Source organism: Gallus gallus, chromosome Z (assembly GCF_016699485.2).
Source record: "Gallus gallus isolate bGalGal1 chromosome Z, bGalGal1.mat.broiler.GRCg7b, whole genome shotgun sequence".
Lineage (NCBI taxonomy): Eukaryota > Metazoa > Chordata > Aves > Galliformes > Phasianidae > Gallus > Gallus gallus.
Window position 1 is genome coordinate 65,169,833 of NC_052572.1, and position 10,169 is coordinate 65,180,001.

Genomic DNA, 10,169 nt, shown 5'->3' on the forward strand with positions numbered 1-10,169 from the left:
CCTATACTGTAGCTATAAATAGACAACTTAGAAGAAAACCACTTCTGGTTCCTGACAAGTATGGGGCTTTTTTGTGCTTGGCAGAGGTTTTCAAAAAAGAAGAAAGCAATCTCACCTTGAGTTTTCAGTTTTTTGTTTTCTTCTACATAGCAGAAGGAGATGCACATTTTTCTTAGAAAGGTAAAAATCAGAGCAGAGACTAGAACAGGTATGCTTAGCACTCTAAAGGAATCCTCCAACCACAGTAATTATCTTGAGTGGTACTCCTATTTCTTACTCTCATTTCACATCTCACAAAATCATCCCAGGGGAATTTGGAAAAAAAAAAAAAAAGAAGAAACAGAAAAAAACTAGGATTATGATTTTTATTTTGCTTAATTATCCTTTTGCATAAACACACTTTGTTTGAAAATGTTTTGATTAATTTATTCATTTTTTATTAACTATTTATTAAAAAGATTTATGTTATCAGTCTTCAACAATAATACCTGGGCTGGGCATTTTTATGACACATTTTTCCTACCACAAAGCTCCACAAGCAAAATTTTCTGCCTCATTCCTATGTTACATGCAGAAAATGGTGACTAAATGGCAGATTATTTTAGGTAAGTACCCTATTTATTGGACTGCTCTTACTATAGTTTTCTAAAGCCAATCAGTGAGTGGTGGCTTGCAGTGAAGATTTACGTGAAGTAGGAAATAAAAAGAATTATTATTTTCACTATATGGTACAACCTTATTTTCTCTTCAAAAACAATTTTAAATATTGTTGCAATTATTTTGATATTATTTTCACTCATTCAAGTCTTTTAACATAAAAAGTATGATAGAAACAATAAGATACACTGACATAATTGTAATTAATATGGTCTAATGAAGTTTGACTCTCTTGTATTTCCTGGATTGGAAAAAAAATACTCATTTTTACTACTATCCCATTCCTGTTTGAAGTATCTAACTATGAATAAATGTAACTGAAGGAAGAGGAGTAGATAGGGGGCCAGGAGTGAGAAGCATGACAAATGGATTCAGACTAAGAACCTACAAGAAGAAAACTCATTAAGACCATAGGACATAACCAGGAACATTGGTGGAATATGACACAGGTCAAAGTGTTTGAAAAATTACACCTTGATATTTTTCTAAATGAAGAGCTTTCAAGAATTCTTCTGTGAATGAAGAAAAGTTTCCTGTCTTCAGTTTCTTTCAATGTTGATTTCTGAAATACCCTTTTTCAAATCCCAGTTCTCTCTGTAAAGTAGCAATGTCTGCCTCAGCATTCAGTACCCACTCAGACAAAGTCTGATATGAAACAAGTCCAAGTCTAGCAGGTTTTTCCCACCCCCCAAAATAAAAAATTTTCTATGTCATTCAGTTCAGTTTTCAGAGATAAAAAAATAAGTAGTATGAATAAGGGTGTGAAAGTGTTAGAAAAATAAACTAGGATTGACAAATTCTGTTAGTTAGTGATTTAATATTACACATGTATGATCAAAGAGGAATTTCTTGCTTAATCGTTGCCACATCTTCAATAGGCTTCTTGTTTCCAAGATTTAAAAGATGCTGACATTGTTCTTAAAAATAATAGTCATGGAGAATCTCCTTTGTCCTCTGATCTTCAAGAGAAATGAAGATGGCATTTTCACTGATCTTCAGGAAGATCTGTCACAAGCCCACACACCACAAAATTGCTGAAGAAATGCCATTATTGTGACCACTGGTAGCAGTTGTTCTGGGGAAACATAAAGCAAATCCGGAGTGGCTGATCAGAAAGGAGCTGGTCACTGCCCTTAAGTCTCTTATCTGATACATATTAACATGATCTTCCAGGATTGCCATATAAAGATAAGCATGTATTATATATATATATATATATATATATATATATATATATAAATGTGGAAATTTAGAATGTTTTTGTGTCCTTGTGGTTTCTATGACGTGAACAGAGGAACTTAAGGTGGAGGAGAGGTGAAAGCCAATCAGTTGATACCAGGGAGAAATCTGGAGCTGCAGGTATTGCGTGAAAGGATGAGAGTATGAATTGTAAGAATTTTGTGAAATATTGTTCTAATAGCAGAAGTAGGCCTGAAATAGAAAAACACGGTAACCTGAATATACAGAAGACAAAGCAGGATTTTTTTTTTTTTAGCATGCTACCTTTCAGTACTTACAGAAATTAGATTACTTACACATATGAAGGTATTGTTTATCTATTTTTAATTTTTACTATATGTACTCAGATCGTTGCAAATAAATACTATGTTATCTAGCTTTTAGTTCAAACAAGGTATGTCTGAAAAAATCCACATTACAGTGTTCCAAAATCTTATGACTTAATAAATGTGTAAATTAAACAATTTTTCCCTCAGGTCACTGCTTCTACTGTGTCTTCAATAGCTGTAAGTCTCCATACAGTTTTATCAAACATTCAGTGCAAACATGGGGTCTGAATTTACAGTCTTCTGTTGAAGCTATCTGTTGTTAGTACCATGGGAATCTTAAAAATCTGTTTTTATGTTAGCATCAAACTGTGTTTTCCATAATAGAAAACAGTACAAGAATTGAGCATAATCTATTTTTCTTAGATCTGACACCACAACAGAGGGAGCAGAAAATCCAAACACAAATTAAAACCAACTTTGGTAAGTAATCAAAGCAAAAGAGACATAAAATTCTAGTCTTTATGTTCTCTCACACAACAAAGTGAAGAAGTTTTATTGAACATTTCAGAGGTCAGTCTCCACAGTGAAAATGTTCAGTGGAAGTAAATTCTCATTCTTTGGCAAGAAGTCGAGGTATGACAGCTCATATGAGATGTGGATCTGATCTGAACTGCTAAACTTCATCTGAATTTAAATCTTGATAGCATGTGATTCAATGTCTTTCTTGGTACATCCTTATGAGACACACAGTGCTTTTCTTCTGAAAATTTCAGAATTTCAAATTACATAAATTGTAATGTTTCTAGCTCTTTTCTTAAGTAAGGCTGCAGTGTTCATCCACAGAGTTAAAACTTTTAAATTATTAACCCTAAGACTTCACTTTTCTAAAGGCCAAGCTCAGGCTGTTTATTAAATGTTATGAATTTTCAACTAAAGATATCTTCATTTCTGGATGACAAACTTATGATCCTCAAGTCCCCTGGAGATGAATTTTTCATCCTTTTCCTTTCCCTTTCTCTTTCCCTTTCCCTTTTTTTCCTTTTCCTTTTCCTCTTCCCTTTTCTTTTCCCTTCCCTCTTTCTTTCCCTTTTCAATTTCTCTCTCCTTCTCCTTTTCCATTTTCGTTTTGTCAATTACTAGTGGCAAGCGAATGACAAGGTTAAAAGGAATTGCTAGATTGTGTAGAACCCTTCTTATTGCCTTAAACCTTGGCTCATAGAAAGAAAAGGAAAAAAAAAGGAGAACATCAGACATGACGTTATCTGCATGATTGTATATATGAGTTTTTAAGAAACTCAGTGCTCTCTAAAATGTAGTAAGAACTTCTACAGGTGTACACAAAAGGAAAGACACCTTAGCAGGATCCTTTGTGATAGGACAAGGGGAAATGGTTTCATACTAAAAGAGCGGAGATTTAGCTTGGATATACAGAAGAAGTTTTTCCAGTAAAGCTGGTGAGGCACTGGCATAGGTGGCACACAGAGCTGGCAGATGTCCCATCCCTGGGTACACCCAAGGCCAGGCTGGACAGAGCTCTGAGAGATCTGATGTCCCTATATGTGTATGTGTCCCTGTGCATTGCAGGTGAGTTGGACTAGATGGCCTTTATGGGTCTCTTCTAAATCAGCCTGAACTATTTTCTATTATCACATTTATAACTCCAAATCAAAGACTTCTGAACCTCCAGCTAAACAAATGGTCTACTGAACCACATTTTGCAACCCCTGTGTGTAACACTGAAGTCTCCAATTTTGGTTTATGTGACAAGAGCTACACTGCTGTGTTTGGCTTAAATATATAGTCTCCAAATCAATTCAGCATGGAACTTTTACGCACAAGCAGAAGCTTGCACTGCAGGTATTTTCAAAGATGCTAAGAAAACATATTCCTTTTGTCTAACAGAATTAGCTTAATTTGTTCTCCTAGCTCACTGGAAGAAGCCATTTAGAGAGAACGTGTTTACTCCAAAACTGTTAGGAGGCTGAGGAAACACCTTGGAAGCAATTGAATTACCAGGTTTGCTGCTGTGAGCTTTGCTCTCCCAGTTTGACAGCAGAGCACTTTTAATTACACAGTACAGATTACAGAGCCTCAGCAATGAGCAGGAAATGTCTGCTGATCTTCAGCAGAGCATTAAAAGCCCTTCAGTCCAATTTTCTTAATGCGTACAAATACACTCCATCTGAATTCTTTGTTTTGGTTAAAATCCTTTCAATTGTCAAACTTAGAGGAGAATCTTTTCTTACAGGTTACTGAGATTGACAGCCAATAGTGGAAGGGTATGGTCTCATTGTCCAAACTGTCCCTCTGGGAGCCCTCAAGCCATAGGCAATTTATCCTGGCTTTCAGAATGTGGTATTTTGTGGCATCCAAATGACCTTACACAGTCTAATAGTGACAGTACAAGGGGGAATGTATTTAAACTAAGAGTGGAAATTAAAATTATATGTTAGGAGGAAATTTCTCACTCTGAGTGCAGTGAGGCCCTGGCACATCTGCCCGGAGAAGCTGTAGGTGCCCCATCCATTGAGGTGTTCCAAGCCAGGTTGGATGGGGGTTTGGGCAGCCTCACCTGGTGGGGGGCAACAACCTGCCCACAGCAGGGTCATTGGAACTGGATGGACTTTGAGGTCCTTTCCAATCCAACCACTCTGCGATTACATGATTCAAAACAGACAGGAAAAAAGAGTAATGTAGTTAAAATATCTGGATTGCAGTTCTCAATTATCTTGGAGCCTGGACTCATCCTCCTGCATTTTTCTACATTGCTCAAATGCAATGAGTAGTTTTACTTCCTCTGTCAGAATGTCTCAATGAATATTTGCTGTAAGCAACAACAACAAAAAACTATACAAAAGACTTTGCCCAAATCGAGGCTCATTGACTTCCCAGCAATATTTATGTAGCATGTAATTAGTTCCTTCAACTGCCAGCTACACAGCTATGAGGCATTAATTAATTATGTAGATGCTCCTTTTAAATAAAATAATTTCAAAGAAATTTAATCTCCTTTTGTGCAAAGAACACTGTAAAACACAAGCTTAGGAAAATAATTCCGCAGACCTACCAACCTTATAAAATTATCAGAAATAATAGCCTCCTAAAAAGTTATTAGTTCAGAGCTGTTTGGAAGAATTCTTAATTAAAATGAAATGATTTATCATCACTTTGTTAGAACAAGTTCTTCAATGGAAAGGGTTACTGCAACCAATTTTCAACATACTTCAGGAAAAGATCGGTCATTTCTTTAAAAGAAAAAATCAAAAATCAAATTGACACATTCTGGGGAACAAAAAAATGTTTGACATAAAAGAATTCGAAATACAGGAAGGGGGGGGAAGTTTGGATTCCGTACAATCTTTTTCTGCATAGCAAAAAATTTTAGTAGCTTGAGAACATTCTCAGTGGATGGAAACATCTTTCCAACTGGCTCTACTAAGTCAGTGATGCTTAAACTGGGGTGATGCCAACACTGAGGTTTTTGGAGTTAACAGTGAAACTCCTCTCTCTTGAAAACATAGAGATTGCCCAAGCTCACCAGCAGCAGCTCTGGTAGACCAGAGCTGGAAGGGCAATCTGACAGCAGTGGAATTTTTTTTCTGTTACTCTGATAATCTACAAAGTCAAAAAGAAAGGAATAACAACATCCCATTATATACAATTTAGTGTCACTCAGAGGAACAATTACACTGCCTTAGCCCCAGATCTCCCTTAAACATTATGCCTGTAGCTAAGGCAGGTTCACATTCTCCTGAAAACAGATTGAATATCTCATTATTGACAAATCTATGCTGAGACATATTGCACTTACACCTCAGATTAATCTCTCCACATGCATCCAGAGTGAAATCACACAGGGCTTGTATGCTGTTAAATATTTAACAAGTGACTCTGAAATAATGGCTCTGCATATGTTCCCCCTCACAGCTAACTTCCAGCTGTTTCCTGACAGGTAAATGAATGTAAGCTAATAAAGTGAAACTTCAGTGCGTTAGAACTGGCACATACATGTTACTTTTTCCTGAATTTTGGTCTTCTGGATTGTTCACTACCTCAGATGAGTGATGGAAGAGTTTGTGCTTTTTCTTTGGCATGCAGAGTAGGAATTCTCCACCCACCTGGCCACAATACTGGTGCGCAACGACAGCAGGAAAAGTTTTTATCATGACAGTTTTTACATTTTTACTCCTGTTTTATTACTTCTGTTGGCTGATAAGCACAGAAGAACTACCCCTGTGGTAAGCAAGGGCTGTTTATCCCAAATCTGTATCTGATATGGAGAAAGAGAATGATGTGCTTTCTCAGACGTACGCACAATATACTTGGGGTCTATAGCATATTGACTTCCTAAACTGAAGTTTATGTGATATAACCATGCTCAGAAACTTGTCTATTTGCTTTTTGAATCTATACCATCTCTTGTCATTGGGAACGTTCTGTGGAAGTACATTTCAGAAATGAATTACACAACATAAAGGAATTGTTTCTTTCTTTCTTTCTTTCTTTCTTTTTTTTTTCTGTTGCCTAATAATTTAATTTCCCGATCCTTTATTTCTGTTTGCAAAGCAAGACGTAGGTTATGAAATTTACCTGTTGTAAATGTCATGGTCATTGGAATATTGATACCAGCACTACATATAGCACCCATAATAACAGCACTGACTTAAAGAGGTCTCTGATAGCATTTTCTGTTGTGTTCCATGTTCCTTTCTAATAATGCCTAATACTTAACTATTTTTTATTGTTGCCAGCAGAGCGCTGTTTCACTGACTCCCGATACCTCTGCTGACTGTTAAAACTTCATAAAGAATCCATGTTCTTAACTAATTCATAGGTAAGGCAGTTTTTTTTCAACATGTATGTTATCTTTTGTTTACTGAAAATGAAATATATCTGTTATTTGGCCTTTAACAATGCAGTATCAGGAACTTTTGCAATTTAGAAACTTAATCTAATAACTAATATTAATCTAATGTTTAATATTAATCTTTTCACTGTCCTACAAAACTTGATGTCAGAAGCCAACTTCATCTTTGGTTTTATTCCCATTTGTAATGAAACAACTTATAAGTAGAAAAATCTCTGCAAAATTGTTTCAGTACATTTCCTTGATTGTACTTAACAATTCTGGCTACAACAGTACAAAGGACTATAAATGGTGACATTTCTTCTTTACGCTATTGAAGACTGGGGACATAATTTCCAAAGCCAGATAATCCTACAGAAATAGAGTGTCTTTTCAAAGTGCTGATACATCAAGCAGTTGCAAAAGCAGATAGAATTGCTGATGTGATTTTCCTTGAACCATTCCAAAATTCAAGCTGCCCTAGAATTAAGGGAGCTGTAAGTAAACGAGCTAGTGGCATCATTGTGCCCCATTGGCCATGCAGCTGTCAGGAAACAAATTGTATGTCTAATGAGAAAGTAGTTTTCTCCCCAAGACTCCAACAGATTTTATTTTCTGGAAAGAACAAACTAAATAGGCTCCATGAAGCAACATGTCATATTAGAGAAGGCACATCTACTCAAATCACTCACGTAAAACAACTGATAATTAATTAAGAAAATGAAATCATTTTGATTTTTTTCAATTTTTCCCTGAAAATGAGAATAAAGATTTCAATTTTGGAAAACAATAATGCTTTCTACTGAAAAGTGCTGTAATTAGTAATATTGGATGAACACATAGTTAATTATATACCACATACAATGGCTTAATAAGCATTTTATTCAAGACAGCCATAAAATTAAAACCATCAACTGAAACTGAGTGAGCTTGCAGGTTGCAATGACTGGTGCTGATACAGAAGAGGATGAAGACCTCCTAAGCTTCTACAGTTCATCTAAGCTCACTTCAGACTTCAATTTGTGGTCACTCAGAGAATTTTTTTTCATGTAATATATTGTTACATATTTCATGTATAAGGTATAGTAGATATTATTAAATGTCTGGAAAAACAGAAGAAATTTTAAAAACTTCCTCTGAAATATACTGAGAAGGCAATAGTGGAAACAATAACATCTATTCAGTTCCACAGATACACAGTGACACTGCAGTCATGTAAAGCAAGGAAAAAATTAGGTCTTCACTTATGTTACTGACTTCACTTAAATGTTATTTATCACCATGATTCAATGTTGTTATGCAACTATGCTCAGTGAATTAAGTTGAAAATTAAATTGGGTAGGACTCACCTTGGCATCTGTAGTGCTTAGAATGCAACCAATCTGATTTGAATTTTGGGAATTAAGTATCTTACTTAGATACTTACTTATCCAACATCACTTCAAATGAGAGTAAAAACCAAGCTACCTTTTCCAAACATATGTCCATTCTGTTACCACATTCTTGCACCCAAATTACGAAATGGGAAATTTGTTACTCTACAACTTACACCATTCATGTGGACCAAAGAAACACACCTTAGTGAGAAAAATACATCAGTCAGTCCATGCATAGAACCATTATTAGTTCAACTACAGTGATGCTAATAATTATAATTCAAACTGCACATACTCAACTCTAACAGTGTATAGAAACAATTTTTACTTTTCTTTCTCTGATGTCATGACTTCCCTTCCTATGCACCTCTGAGTTCTGGGACGATTACTTCAACGTGGATGGGGACAAGGAAAGAAATCCATAGGCAGTCATCAGTATCCAAATCCCCTCATTGTAAGCAATTTAAAGTGAATGACGAGTGTGTCTTCCTCCTCCTTCTTATTTTAAGGTAATTTTACTTCTTAACACTCTCTTATTTTTCTCTCACTGGTCTGTAAGTTCACAAACATTTTATGAATATTATTACATAAGGTCTACTTTTAATGGATACTTGTACTGGTTTCCCTTTGTTATTCCCAATAATAATAACCCGTGTGGGAACACTGAATTCAACTACTGAAGATCAGAGAGCTGTCTACCACCTCCAAGTCTCTAGAATCTTGTGGCTATGCATACTGTGCCACACTCATGTGGCTGATACCCAGTACCTCTAACTCCTCTATACTTCATTTTGATTCTAGAAACATAGGCAATCCATCCTACACTTGTAGAAAAGCCATTTGTTATTATTAGCTGCAGGGCACAGAATTATGTTGTACAGTGCTTACTCTTTGAACAGTTGCACAGAGCTAAATGAAAACTAAAAAGAACAGAAAATAGTCAAAAGAAAAGATAAAGTTCCTCCCCATTGCCTGACTCCTTTTCACCCATGTCACTGAGCTTTATTGGTTACATTCTACTGCAATATTTTTAGAAATGATAAAATGAAAAATAGCATCAAGCAGAAGGAAATGCAGGTTTTTTTTTTTTTCTTTTCTTTTTTTCCCCTATCAGGAGAGATTTAACCATGACAGAGACTTGAATTGCAAGGGGCTGCTTGTCATATCTTGGGTCTGTACCTTTATGTTTCCCATTAAAACTACCGAAGAGAATTAGAAGTTAGTTTGGGAGACCTCAAATACACAAGTAACATGAAGACTCTGCAGGTGTTCTTATCAGAAGCAATTTGTTTTTGTTGTTGTTATGACTCAGAACCATTTGCCCCAAAAGGCTGCAAAGGAAACTAACCCATAGTCTCCTATTCACTGGTGTGACTTACTGACTTTTTTTGTGCTCTCAATATTGCTCTGCTAATCCAAGATCAGAAAATTGTTGTTATGATCAAACATGGCTTAAGTCACACAGTGGAAGTGTTGGTGTTGTTATGCTAACCTTCATTTAGCTGACTCAAACGTCTAGACCTAGCCAAATTTTCAAATCAAACTTTCTAAATCTTACTTTTTTTTGTATTTATTTATCATTATTTTTTTTCATTGATAGAATTTGTTGAAAAACTAGTCCTTCAGTTCTTCTTTTCTCCTTTCCTTCCTTCTAAATAGACATCAAGTCGTTAATACTTGAGTAATAAAAGAATGAGCACTACCTTGTGTTATTTGAACTACAATACAGAAGTATTCTCATGGCCTAAAAAATTCATGTGATATAATAATAATTGTTACTTT